The sequence below is a fragment of the Pseudopipra pipra genome, chromosome 6, assembly GCF_036250125.1.
Source record: "Pseudopipra pipra isolate bDixPip1 chromosome 6, bDixPip1.hap1, whole genome shotgun sequence".
NCBI lineage: Eukaryota > Metazoa > Chordata > Aves > Passeriformes > Pipridae > Pseudopipra > Pseudopipra pipra.
The window spans coordinates 49,337,597-49,352,602 of record NC_087554.1 but is presented as its reverse complement, the minus strand read 5'-3'; the positions used below and the strand labels follow the sequence as shown (position 1 = coordinate 49,352,602).

The 15,006-nt window shown below is 41.0% G+C and overlaps 1 protein-coding gene across 4 annotated transcripts in view; it reads left to right on the top strand.

The window, feature by feature from the left end:
* ITPK1 (inositol-tetrakisphosphate 1-kinase) overlaps positions 1–15,006 on the top strand; it is a 236,554-nt gene that overhangs the window by 82,016 nt on the left and 139,532 nt on the right. The window lies entirely within an intron of this gene.

The window sequence follows — 15,006 nt, the reverse complement described above, 5'->3', positions numbered from 1 at the left end:
GAAAGTCCAGTAGCTTGCTCTTTGTTGAGTCAAGTGTCAGAGTGATAAGTACTTTGATCCAGCCTCCTGAGAATGAGTTGCAAGGACACTTTGTTGCATGCTCCTTTTCTCTGCTGCCACAGTCTGTGGCCGCTAAAGGAACTGAGGTGGAAGAGAACTAGTAACTAGGGTAGAGTTATACTAGTAACTAGAGCAGAGTTTGAGAGAAAGCACAGGGTTGAACCTGGGCTTTCCATGTCCTAGTCTGACACAGTAACCACTCAGTCATTGTGGAAATAAAAGGCTCGCAGACTTGCAGAATCGCTGAGGCTGGAAAAATCCTCTTGAGGATATATAGTCCAACTCCCTGCTCAAAGGAGGAACTTCTAGAGCAGGTTCTTCAGGTCCATGTCCAGTTGGGTTTTTGTGTATCTCCAAAGATGGACAGTGCCTAACCTTTTTGAGCAACCTGCTCCAGGGTTCACCTTGAGCCTGGTGTGCTGGCATGCAATTAGCAGTGCTGAGGTAATTTGCAGAGATTGCTTTATTCAGTATAGATAGTGATACCTCTCTTGGAAGGAAGTGAGACTCTCTTCTTGTTGGGGAGGAGAGGAATGAGGGGCAGAAATCTTTAAGAGATATTTGAACATTAATTTTATAGATTCTATTTTGGAATCAATAGTCTGGCCAGCGCTGTGACTTCCTCTTTTTCCTGTTCTCTGTTATTTTGAGTGCAAACTATAAAAGAACTAGTCCTGAAACCTGTACTTCTGAGTCTTTTTAAAAAGAGATTTGAAAAAATAAAGGTTGCATTCCCAGCTAGTGTCCTACATAGCTGGCAGGTCGATACTGAAATAAATCACTGAAGAGATTTTTTTGGTGTAGCAGTTGACTTCTCTCAGCAGCTGTATTGCTTTGTTTACTTATCTGTGAAGACTTCCTTCTTAAATAAAAGTGCTCTAGATCAGATTCTGTGATGTTTGGTGAAAGATCAGGAGCATTATTTAATGGAAATTTCATTTTTAACAGGGTATTGTATGGTTGGAACTGTGTCAACCTTTTTAAAGTTCTAACCTAATGAAAAATAACTAAATCATGTGATGCTGTGTTGAAAAACTGTGATTCTACAGCTTTGATTTTCAAAATCTGACACAAAATTATGCTTAAGATGGTAATAGATAATCACTGTGACTAGGCACTAACTAACCTTTTTGTATTACATTTTTTTGTTTAAAGATGAAAAGCCACATGCTACTCACTCGGTACTCTACCTAGTTAGTGTTCCCATCTGCTGCTCAGATTCCTTTGCTGTCTCAAGTGACTTACTGGTTTCTCAGGTAATGTTTGAACTTAAGGTATTGCAGACCCTGGAGTTCATTTCTTTACCACTTGCTCCTGGCTTTTTCCCCCTATGATTTAAAAATCATATTGTTCTTAGATTCTTAAATTTAGATCTAAAATTTATACAGACACTAGTCTTCGTGGAGTTCATCTAGAAGCTCCTGCACGAGCCAAGCTGCAGCTCCCGAATTTCTCTCTCCTAACAGTCTTCTTTGAAGTACAGGAGCTATTTCCTTAGGACAGTATAAACCCCTTTAGCTGTGATATTTTCATCTTGGCATGTAATCAAAATCATTTATGTTTGATTGTTTACTATTTTATGAGAAGTTGCTGTGTGTGCTCCTTTCTGATTTTGGGGAATATTATAGAACAGATCATGGCATCCTTCTCTATTCCCTAGATTTCTTTTTATCAGATTCTCTCTGTCTTAGAAATACTCCTTGAACAGCTGCATGTATTTTTATTCCTAGAGGGGAGGCTCAGCATGATGTAATGGGTAAGGTACTTGATTTGGGGCCCAGGGTTTTCTGCTTGGTGCTGGTTCTGATTTGCTGCATGACCTTGGGCACAGTGTGTCTCTTTCTTTCCTTGACACTCATCTACCTGTCTCTTCCCTTTAGATGCCACATTGTTTTGGGCAGGAACCTCTTGTCCAGGTATACATGCACATACTCTGATACAGAAAGTGTCTGGTGCCAAGCAAGCTGTGTAGGTATTGTTTTAACAGAAATTGTTGATCTGTTGAGTAGAAATTAGAAATTATGCATTAACAATTCAACATCAAAGCAGGTAGTCAGGTTTTATTTTTTGGAAGTTATGGAGCATGTACATTGCTGGAGCAGTGCATACTCAAAACTTCTCAAAACCAGGCCACCCAGTTAAAAGTGCATGAAAATAGCTGTATATACATAGCTGTAGGCATTCACCTTTTGAAACTGTGGCCTCTGCTCTCTGTGGCCTACTTTTCAGAGCAGTTTTGGTCAGAGGGGGGAGAGAAGAATAATTACACAGGTCAGCTTGAGGCACCTCTATCTGTATTTGAAGCTCCTATTAAAGTGAAAAGAAAAATCTTTTTCAATTTAAAGCCTCCTAATCACTTACTTGAGACTCACTTCTTTATGTACATATCAGTAAAGTGTTTTAAGTTAGAGGGCTGATGTTAGCTACTGCAAATAACCAAGCCAGTTTTTGAATGGAAAAGTCTCCCTTGTTGGTTGTACACCCTCTTTCCACCAAGAATGCATGCAGACAGATATCTTGTTCTCTCACTACAAGTGTGTGGTGCATGTTCACTCACTGGATTTTAATTTCTGTCTGAAAACTAGTATACATGTGTGTAAGGAAGGAATTGGAGTGGAATTAATATGCTCTGTGACTGGAAGGAGTTTGTCTACAGTACATCAGCTCACAGCAGTGTTGCACGTGGCAGTGCTCTGTACCCAGCTGTCACCACTTGGTAGATCTTGGTCCTGCTCTATCAAACTGGAAATACCCTGGGACATTTGACCCAGGGAGTTGTTACCTGACGTCTTTCTCATAAAATCTCATTCATTCATCCACAACGGGGGTAACAAAGGGACACGAGCATGTCAGTGTTATGATAAACAAACCCTGGCTTTGAAATTTGAAGTAGACAGCTGCTTCCAAAGGACTAATCCTGTCCTGAGAGAGGTGGCAGGAAAAGAAAGTGGGAAGCCCCAAAAGGAATCTGTGATCTGTCTTGTACCATTTCTTCTTTTGTTAAAGGAGTTTACAAAAGGATTTTCTAAGGTAAGAATGTTGAAAGTTAGCCATTTCATAAACAGAAAATATGATCAGGCTTTCCTGTCCCTTCCTGCCTCTCCTCCCCTCCTTCAGGATTTCATTATTTTGGGCTGTCACCTCTGTCCCAGCATAGGTAGGAGGGACCAGAGAGCTGGGGGCCTCTGTGGGTGTGAGGGGCACAGTCCCTGTTCTCCCACCCGGGAGTGTCAATCTGCTGGCCTGCTGCTTCTGGCCTCCTAAGATCCATCAGCTTGGTACTGCTCAAGTGACTCTGCAGTTCAACAGGCACACAGCCCAGAGAAAAATATAGAAAACATTTTTATTGACTTATCTCACAATGTGCCAGTCAGAACTCCTTGAACCAACAAACAACTGTCATCTTGGATCCCTAGTAGTCTTGATGGCCACTGAGCTTTCAAAATAAGCCTGCCTGTAAAGTTCAGATATTTTTGGGTGGACTTAGGTTTAAACTTTAACTCTAATGTGCTTTTGTGACCAGATATGGGAAATCTGCACCCCACTTTCAGCCTCTTTTGCTTATCTGAATCTAAAAAAGAAACAAGACTGGACCTTTTATTCATTTATTGTATACCAGTGTTGGAAACTTTTATTTTACATCTACATGCATAATTTCAAAGCATATGTGTACTTGATAAAGCTGGCAAGGTGGAAAATTTTAAATCAATTTAAGTAAGAACTTCTGTGAATTTTGGTTAGGGGTTTGGGTGGATCTGAAGAATGACCGAACCTGCTTTGATGGCGTAAAGATATAAGCCATAGCTGCACTCCATTTTCATGGGGCATTCCTAAGACATCTCCTGTTTGGGTTTTATGAACAGAACATGGATTAACTCTTGAGGATTAAGAAAGGAGGAGCGGAGATTCTTCTTGTCATGATGAAGTCTTCACTGAATAAACTGGATGTTTTAAATTCCAGTACAGTTGTGTTTCAAGTTATTCTGATCCTCTTGAGCAGAAATTTCTTTGGCTAGCATCCAATTTTCCCAAGTGTCTGGGTACTAGAAAAAGTAATGAAGGAGCATTGAAGGATAAATTGCTCATAATATCAATGTAAAACTTAACTGGGAATGCTTTTTGCAGTAAGTGCCTTTTCCCAATGTTTCTACATATATTGTCATAAGATCAGAGGTCGAGAAATAAATCTTGGAAAATGAGACCTTTCATCTGAGTTGGAAACCAGGACTTGGCTGGTCAAACATTATTCCAGTTCTGGCATAATGTGTTCATGTCACTTTTGCTGCTGAAGAAGGAGTTTATTTTAGGATGGGTTACAGTGGTCTGGTGTGAACAAGAAAAGTAGCATCCCTTGCATTTTCTCAGATAACTATCTAGCCAACATGTTGTACCCCTGGTTAGATTCTAATCTCTCCTCATGAAGAGTCCAGCAGGACCTTAAGGCTTTTTGAGGGTTGCATGGAGTCCGCTGATAACAATACTTGAGAGATCCAAGAAGAGGATGTTTTCCTTTACTGGGACCACTTACATCCAGTTTAAAGTCACTACTGCCTCACATTTCACTTATCTGCTGGCCTTGTGCAACTGTTCCATCTGAGTGTATCAGTAAAGAAAATCATGAAAGCTTGGGTGCATTTATGTTCTTGATGTCAGTAGTTGGTTCTGTTTCATGAATTTTCCAAATGGCTTTCAGAAGTTAGAGTGGAAGAGGCTTAAAGTATAAAGGTTGACGAGAGGGACTTGAAAGGATCTCAGTTTCCTATATAGTTTATGATTCAGTGGAACCAAACCCCTATGGTCAGTTGTTTGATAGTCTTGCTAGACAAGGTTATTTACTTGTTGTCATTTGATACACTACACATTAACATCTTGCTGTTCTTCCTGTTTGGAGTACCTTCCTTACAGTAGTGCTTGCTGATTTTTTGTTTTTCTGATGTGTAAATGCTGCACATGGGGTGGAAATAAAGAGATCCAGATGCATTCATACGCTGGAATGGCTGTATGGAGACAGCCATGGAGGCACTTCTGGAGCATCAGTAATCATGGTTCATGTCACTGCATTTGTGTTAAGGAAACACAACTGATTCAGCAGGATACAGCTTAGCTCTATGAAAACAAAAAGATGCTACACTGAGAAGAAAAAGTGATAGTGTTACAGGCATATGTTACATCTGTTCATACCCTGTTTGGTGGGCCAGCATGTTTCAGAACTTGTGACCTTTGTAGGGGAATATGCACCTGTTTAGTTCTGTACACAGAGAGTGAACCACGGCTTGTTAATTTGGGTTAAAATAGTCTGAATAGTAGAAATTGCGTATCCCCCAAATGACAATTTATGTCCATGTTGCTCTAGTTGCCTTCAGGCCTTTGGGCCTCTTATAGTTCTTGGAAGCTGTCAGCAAGAGGTTGGGTAGCTGGACACAAGTCAGTACATTGAAATAACTCTCCCCCCCAAAAAAAAAATCACTCCTCAGAGGACAGATCTTAGATAAGCTGAAGCATCAGAAAGTACGAGACAGAGACCAAAGACATGGAGATAAATAAACTGTTTTCAATGTGGCAAGTCAAGCATCCTGTACTAGTGGCATTCCAGGACATTTCTTATTAACTCTGAAAAAGGCAGATGAACGCAGGATGGCAAACCTTTTAGTAAAGGCCAAATTATTTAGTTTTCTCCAGACATTATGAGACAACAATATCAGATGGGTTTACCAAAAGACAGTGTAGAGTCAGGATGGTGACAGATCCATGGTATTGTGGTCTCTTGGGCCTATAATGAAATAACATGGGCAGCTCATGCATTGTTAACTTCTACATTGACTCACTGCTCAGGAAAGACCTCAGTATCACAGTGGGTAGCTCACTGGAAACTTCTGCCCCCTCAGCCTCAGTAGTCAAAAGAGAACTTGCCAACAGAATCAAACAAAAACATTATGGTAACCAAAAACAGCATGGAAGATACTGAGTGTACAGTTATGGAAATAAAGTGCTTTCTTTTCTTGAAGACTGTTTTCAGTTCTGCTTTCCTGAATTTAAAAATATGCATTAGAAGTAAAAGGAATCCTGGAGAAAAGGGACATTATCAGTGCCAAGAGACCGCCACACAAGGCAAGAGTGAGATCAATCTCAGGTTAGCAGAGGTGGAACAAAATCTGGAACAAAATATAAATAAATGGAGAAATGTTCCCCTTTTTCTCTTTCATGCCATGTCAGAGTAGAGTTCCACTGCATAGCTGTGCAGTTGACATAAAATATCAACTAAGATCATAGCTGGACTGAAAGATGTAGGAGACATTCATGACTGGGTTTGAAAGGTTTACAGACCCTTGTGGTTGGGGGTATATAGCACTGACTGATGGATGTTGAAAAGAAACTCCACTGATGAACTCTGAGCTGCGTAACTTGGGATATGTTGGAGGACAATATATATTCCCTTTCTTCCAATTTGAAAACCACTGCCAAGTTGGAGAGATTGAGATAACACGGTATCAGCTGAACTGGGAGGTCATTTGGTTTCCTGTGTTCATTTACCATCTCCAGGAAAGCAAGAATGCCTGAAAGTGCAGTGAGGATTTAAAGCATTTTCTATACTCCATAACTTTTAAACCTGATGTGAGTAGTAACATTTTGGTATTTTTACTGTCTTGTGAATAAAGTATTTAATATAAATTATTATGAGCACTCAGCATGTTAAATGGGAACTCAAATAGAGCTAGACATGTTAAAACTGTTATTCTTTCAGAAATAAGGCTGGATGACATGATTATGACTTTTTTTCTTTGATAGCTCTCTCTTCTGTTACATTGAAGCCCACAGAAGACCCTGTAGAGCAAAGCAAGGGAGCGTGCACAAGGGGACAGAACTGAGGCACTGCAGGGCAGGCACTTGTAATACATGATGAGGAGTTAACTGTACTGAACACCCTTGAAGAATTTTTTCTGTTAGCTTTTATTCCACTAGAGGATCAAGGAGGTCACCCTCCAGATCACCCTGGTGCATTGTCTGGGACAGGGTGTTACTTGACTTTTACTGGGACTTTTCAACTTTTTAAACATTTTGTTTCATTTCCTCCCTTGCTGCCTGGCAAAATTATGAGTAAGACTGACGGGTTGCAAAATTTGTCTCCTATGTAAATATGAAAGTGATTTAACAGATAATGTTTCACAGTCTCACCCTCCTGCCCACCCTAACAAGCCTGCTCCATGATGAGAATAGCTGCAGCTTTTTCTGTGCTGCAGCTCAGCTGCCAGCTTCTGTAGTGTCTGCCGGGGCCGGGAGGGAAGGAAGCACTCAGCTGTTACTGAGAGTGTTAACTTTAGATGTAGCATCGGGTTTCCTCTGTAAGGGAGTGTTCGTGTCCCAGGCCCTTCTTAATCAGCTTGAGGATGCTGTGTGGGCGTTTGCTCTGCCTCTGAGTGTCAGTGAGCAGCCGGCAGTGAAAATCTTTCCTGCAGAGACACAACGTGTCAGTCTTGTAGACATGTACCCACCACCCGTCTGCTGACGGGTACATGAATATTCTGATTTAGGTCCTTCTTTTGACCAAGGGACGCTAAACATACTGTGAAGGTGATGGAAGATGTTAACATTCAGGAAGAGCTTTATCTTTTCTCGTTTGCATTTTCTTAATGTCTGAAGATCCACTGAGTTCTTGGTTGTGTGGGAAAGTTGAGCTTCACTGAAGCAATTTCTTCACTTAACACAGAGCTTACGCTATCACACCAGCTTACTTTGTCACTGGTGTGTTGACAAGACACTCATCCAGGTAAGTAGTAGGGACATGGAATATGAGCCCCATCCTGTGCTAAGTCCTAGTTCACATGTAATACAATTAATCTACATGCAGCATTGTGGGCAAGGCATAGTCTCTGAGATTTTAGGATCTGTAATCATAGAATAATAAACTGGTTTGGGTTGGAAAGGATCTTAAGGTCATCTAGTTCCAACCCCACTTCCATGGGCAGGGACAATTTCCAGAATACTCAAAGTCCTGTTCCACCTGATACTGAACACTTCCAAGGATGGAGCATCCACCACTTCTTTGTGCAACCTGTTCCAGTGCCTCACCACCCTCACAGTGAAGAATTTCCTCCTAATATCCTAATATCTTCTTAATTGTTCAGATTTAGGGCTTTGGCAACAGTCCTGCTTACTCTCTTGGTCTCTAAAATGCCAGCCTGACCTCCTTGCTTCACCAGAGGAACGTTTTGAGGGTTAGCACTTGGTAGCCTGTGTGTGTACTGTTTGAACACTGGAAGAAGTATGGTTAAGATTTTTGCTCGCAAGGCTGCTGTAGTGCTGGAACAAACCAATGGGACTAGTTATGAACCTCCTGTACTGAAAGTTTTGGGAACAGGCTGGATAAATGAACATCTACCAGTGTTGGTGTTAGGAGCATTTCATCTTGCCAAAACGCAGTGAGACTGAGACTGGGGTAGGTAACCTGGTAGCCTTTCCAGACCGGTATTTTCTGATGTTGATTGTCTTTCAGAATGAAAAACATCACCTACTGACAGCTTGAGCCACAGCCTTAACCAAGTCATGCTGAAATGTTAATGTACACCTTTCCTGTGCAGGGCTAGCACAGAGAATGACCACAGGCTTGCCTGTGCTGGCTTTAGAGCTAAGCAGTCTGAGTAGTCTTGGGCTTCCACTGGGAAAAAGTTTCCATAGGTCAGTGCAGCCAGACCTGAATATGTTTGGCTGTGCTCCCTTACAAAAAAGCAGTATGTTTCAGCTGGACACAGCCCTATTACTCTGGCTGTTTGACTTCTGGGCCAAAGTTGGCTTCATTCTGCTTTTTTTGGGGTGCTGAGAGAGAAGCAGTGGGCTGGCTGCACCTGTTCATATGGATGTGGCACAGCAGGAGCAAGTATTTCTTCCTTGGTGGAGAAATCTGTGGAATGAGTTTGTCACTTGTTTCACGGGGGTGAGGCAGTGGAACGATGCATTCCTGAATCAGCAGGCTCCTCTTGCCTTGTGGCATTCGGCAACCACACATTAAATCTAGAGCTATAAATTGTATAATTTGCATAAGATATTAGGCAGAGAAGCACAATGGGACAGACACTAATTGCTGATTTGGGAATCCTCACAAGCATTTGCTAGGAGATAAACTGCAGTTACTTCAGTATTGGGCAATTAGTGTTGGTTTTCTAAAAGGAGAGAAGTGTATCACACCAGCTGGTTTCTTATACTGTGGAATTTGCTGATTCCATTGTTGCTCTTGGGGACACGCTTTTAGTTCCTTTTTAAGACAATATTTTTTAAAAACCTACTAGTTTTGGCAGGAAGGCAAATGCAGTTTATGAGGGATGTTCCCACCAAGAAAGTTCAAATGCACACCCCTATTTTGCTGCAAGGAAATGAATTCTGCCATAAATTCTTTGGCATTCCATAGTTCTGTCATAGGTTGTCATGCAGGTGCACTAGAGCACAGATTAGGGCTTTTTGGTTGATTTTTGTTGCCTTTGCAATATGAGTTTTGGGGGTAAAATCTAAGCAGACATTTTATTGCAGTTATCGTTAATTTAGACAAAGTTTTCTGATCAGCTGGTTGGCTGCCACTTAGTTAAACTGCTAAACCTAGATAGCAAAAGTGCTTAGGGGAGTGCAGAGCTCTACACTTGCCAGGTTTTGTAGTCAGTCTGAGCATTGTGTCTTCCAAAACTGCCCCACAATGTTTGTATGCCTTCCTGTTTTAAGAGCTGTTAATGAAATACAGTTCTGTAAGTGTGATTCTTCCCCTCAAGGTCCCACACAGTGGGAAAGTAAATGTCCTAGATGCTAGAGCTGATTGTATTGCTTTTGGTTTTCAGTATTTTGAAAGCAAATAATGTTAGAAGAGATCAGAAAATATTCATTTTATTTTCACTGAAATTATCATTTATAATGAGCCTAAAAGAGGTGGTGGAAAGAGTCAGCATTTTTGAGATTTCAGAATCTGGAGAAGAGAAGAAAATAGCTCATCTTTTCCTCCCCTTCCTCTCCCACTCTTATTCTGTATATTGCTGACCCAAAAATCCCAAGAAGAAAGGTGACTTGTTCTTTTGGACACTTAATATAAAGTGAGAGTAAAGGAGCTTTGCTTTATGTTTCACTGAAAAGCATTTTACTTCACACCTGTGATGAAAGTACAAGCCCTGTTGCAGGCAGTTTCGCCCATCCATTTGTTTTGAACTTAACATTATGGACTTACTATAGCTATAAACTAGTGATATGCAAAAATAAAACACAAACTGCTCACACTGGTGGGGGGCTGGATTTACAGGAATGTCCCATTTAGGAGATTCTGTGGGCTTGTCTTCATCAGGTGTGTTGCTTTTCATTCCAGTGAATGACAGCTCTGATGTGGATGCTCTTACACAACTTCCTGCGTGGGAGAAGGGATGAACAGTACCAGAAGAAAGCACCTTTGTATTCTTTATAACTACATCCATGCAGGTGTTTGGGCAGGGTTACCATTCCAGATGGTAATTGCATCCTTGGCAGGAACTTCTCCAGGGATGCTGCTCTTTGCAAGTGCATGCCTGTCCCGAGCCAAGATCATGCCATGCTTTGCCTCTTCCCTCTTGCCTTATTCCTTTAGAGTGGTTATTTTCGAAGACACTGTTGTGAATTAGGAGAAATTCTTTGTGAAACAGGCTGAAGATGCATAACCATCACTTAAGTAGTTAGAGAAGCTCTTAAAATTATGTAACCAAGTTGCTGAAACAGTAGTGGAACCTGTGCCAAACACAGGCATATGTTGCTCTCTGAAGGCACGTATAGGTGGCGGACCTTACATGCTTGGTTTGTGAAGGTTTATCTGCCTGGGATTGTCTTCATGCACCAGATGCAGCAGTAGTAGCAACCTAAGGTGTTGCTGAGGTGAGGGGGAAAAAAAGGGAATAGGTGAAAATGCTTCAATAGGTGGTACATTTGTGCCTATGAAGCTGACTCTCTACCACAGAACACAAAAAAGAGAGAGCAAGACAGACAGACTGGTTGTGCACAACAAACCCTTTTTTTTTTTTGTTCTTCCTGCAAGGAAATGGTACTTTCTGTGTTAGTTCAGTATCCAGGGTTATCAACATAAGCAATTTAGCCAGGATTATCTAGTCCTGGCCCACCTGTTGTAAGCACTTTATCATCCAACCCTTCCAGAAACCCAGGCTGAGCCACTGGGAAAAATAGCCAGGTTTTCTCCTTTGATGATTGAAAGGGGTTTGGTGAGCTCTTCCACCAGCTCCCTCAGTACCCTTGGGTGGATTCCATCTGGATTCCACCCCATAGACTTGTGTGTGTCTAAGTAGTGTAGCAGCTTGCTGACCATTTTTCCTTAGATTATGCAGGCTTCATTCTGCTCCCTGTCTCTGTCTTTCAGCTGGCAGGTGCAAGACTGGATATTTAAAGTTGAGAATCCCTTCTAATTTTAAATCCAAATTGATTCACAATCAGTTTTACAGGTTTACCCACAAAAAGTAGCAACAACACAAGTTTCTGTCTGCATTGGCTGTTTTATATTTTGTTGGAGCCATTGGCACAAAGAAAACCAGCTCATATTGAGACAGAGCTTCATTCAAAGCATAATAAGCATGAGAATCACATCTAGACATGTGCAAACTTCTCTGAAGCAGGCAGTACTTGTCTTATCTTCCCTATCAATATATCAGATTTACCACAAGATTAGGATTATGAAGGAATTCTTAAACAATTCTATCTCCTAAATGAAAATATACCATATGTTAGGTGCACTTTTAACCGTAAAAGTTAGTGAGTTGCATTGGCTCACTAGTGTTTGTTTAGTTGCAGTGAAAGTCAAAGCCTACCTGGGTCTGAAGAATAAAACAAATGCATTTCATATTGAATGTAATGTGTCTCATGATATGCAGCTGGTTTTGATCCATTTTCCTTCTGTGCTCTCATGCAGTCTTGTTTTTATATTACTTTGTCCAAGAGAATTTCTTTTAGTAACTTTACGTACTTGGTTAGCCTTCATAGGAAAATTCATTTTTCCTTTTGTAAAGGTACATCTGCATGCACTAAATGTTTGTTCAGACTTACAGGGAAGTTTTTTATTTTCTTTGAAACCTAAATGTAAGTAGGCTTCCTCTTCTTTTCTTTTTTGACTTGAAAAAAACAAGTGAGTTTTTCAAAACATTTTCTGGTTTGTGCTCTGCTTGTGTCATTTTCTTTTGCTGTATACACCATGTATACTGCAACTTCCCAAGACTGAAGTGTTGATGTGTGTTTTTAGTGGCTATAGGGCACATAGTATTAATCTAGGAACAGCACTATCATTATCTTCATTAAAGCATTGGTACATTAAAGCCAGGAAGGTACAGAGAGACATCTGAAGTTGTTAAACCTGTTGAAGAACTCCACTGTGCTTGGACTTGAAAGGCTTGATCCTGTTTCAATACTTTGTCAAGGTGCCTGGGTAGGTACTAATCTCTCCATCCCCTTGTTTCTTCATTTCACACCCCATCCCTTCATCAGTCCTATTTGGTTTGAAACTTCTCCGAGGGAGGCACCACCTATTATTGTGTGTTTTGCACAGTGCACAAAATATTTACCTCCCAGTGCCACTGTAATACAAATGATCCTGAAACGTTAGGGGAAGATGGTAAGGCTTCCGTGGTATCCACGTAGCTTTTAATTTTAACTGCATACAGAGGAAACACTTTGAAACAGCATTTAGTGAAAGCTGAATTCTGAGCTATGACCTGGTTTCTTTAAATATCCAGGTTTTGTCATTATTTTGAAGCCTTCAGTATCTGATGCTAAATATACACTGTACTGAGCTTCCCACATGTATGTAGTTATATAAATCTTGCCATAAATAATACTTGTTCACTCGATCATTATAGAAATGCCTTGACATGCAGTTCATAAGGGATTTGCTCAGAGCAAACCAAAATTGAGTAGAAAAACACAGATTAGAATGAGAGTTCCTAGACCTATTTAGATCCTGCTTATATAGCATCATTTCAATAATTTCAGAGCCTAGTTTGTAATTTTTCCGATATGCAGACAAATCAGAAGGGGGCTAAGGAGAATCCTCCATAATTCCTCAGCCAGCTGTGAAATGCAAAGGGTTGGTACTGCACCTTTACGAAAGCACACCTTGAAAAGGTGCAAGTTAGATGTCTTAATATTCTGTCATTGTACTATGCACAAGCATAAGGTGGAATGCTTCAGTCCTTTACAGTTTGGATTTCGGGGCCATTTTGTAGAAATGCTTGAGACTGTAAAACTAAAACACTGAGTAGTATGAAAGTCCTGGTTGTTGACAGTTATTGAGAGAAAGTGTATTTTTCAAATGGAAGGGGAAAAAGGTTAGTTGAACTGATGGTATGCAAGGCAGGGTTCTTCAGGCTAGCAAGAAAAGTGCAAGTGGATTTGTGCTTAAAAAAAAAAAAAGAAGAAGAAGAAGAAAGAAACAAAAAAAAAGGAAAAATAAAGACCTTATAGGAGGAGCCTTTCAGTACCTAAAGGGGGCTTCCAAGAAGGCTGAAGAGGGACTTTACACAAGGGCATGCAGTGGTAGGACAAGGGGGAATGGCCTTAAGCTGAGGGAGAGTAGGTTTAGATTAGATATTAGGAAGAAATTCTTCACCGTGAGGTTGATGAGGCACTGGCACAGGTTTCCCAGAGAGACTGTGGACTCCCTGTCCCTGGAGGTGTTCAAGACCGGGCTGGATGTGGCTCTGAGTAACCTGGTCTAGCAGAAGGTGTCCCTACCCATGGGAGAGGGGTAGGAATTAGATGATCTTTAAGGTCCTTTCCAACCCAAACTATTCTACAATTCTATGAAAAAAGATTGGTGCTGAAGGGGGATTATCTGGACAGGGAGCAGTTATGAACAATAACTCCTAGGATATCACATATAACTTGCAGGTATTAGTATAGCAAAGCACAGATGCTAAGATTAGTGAGGGCACAAGCTTGTATTAAGCAAACTGCTGAAGCAAAGTCTGAAATGGGAGTGAATGGTGCAGTTGACCTCTGCAAGAGTGTTAGTAGTAAACATACGTCAGAAATTCTTACTGACATCTCAGGGTTGATTTAACTAGGAAGAAAATGTTTTGACTTAATTCTCAGAAATGAGCAATCCCAGTTTTGCCTTAGGTTCTTCTGTCAAGTGATGGATGTCATTGGTGTCCAGTTTACCAGTCCCTCAACCTGATAGATTGCCTTCATGTTTATTCCTGCACATCCTGCTTCAAGTTGAAAAATAAGATTGTACAATCAGTGCACTGGGAGCTGCTGTGAAATTCATTTCTGCAAAGAAACAAAATTGCAGTTTGTTAGACCTATTACTAACAGCCAAACTCTGTAGAACCCAATTCAGATCTTAAACTTAAGGACTGAAGAAAATTGCTATGCACAGAACAGCAAGGCAGAATGCTCAGATAGCTCTGGGGAGAGAGACCTGTCTCCCATGAAGAGTAGTGGGGTTTTTGGTGCCCGTTCATGGAAAGGTCAGCCTGTGTGCTCCCCAGGACCCCTGCAGAGCCTTCGTTATGCCAGAACACTGGAGGGGGAAGGAACATGTAGTAAGCATCAGCAGGACTGCAGTGTTCACTTTTAAAGTATGACATTTTTTCGTGGGTCCTGGATCTCATTTCTGTACATGAGGTGAGAATTGTGCTTAGCTCTGGTCTGGATGCACTAGGGATAATTTGTTGTTTTGCAAGTGGAAGATGAATGAAATTACTCAGGGCATCGTGGTTTACCTCCAGCAGTTCTCATCCAGCTGCTTAGCTTCTAACTAACATTTGTGGGTCAGATCTGTGAGTTCACTGCCTTTTCATGTAGAATGATGTTGCAAAAGAATTTCAGTTTTCTGACCTTTTGTTGTTCTGTCATTTCTCTGCCTTCCTTTTTTTCTTTCTGGCTACGTGATCTAGGAATGCAAGATTGAGCAGAGATCCTTTCCAGGACGATACTCATTTCTTTCCC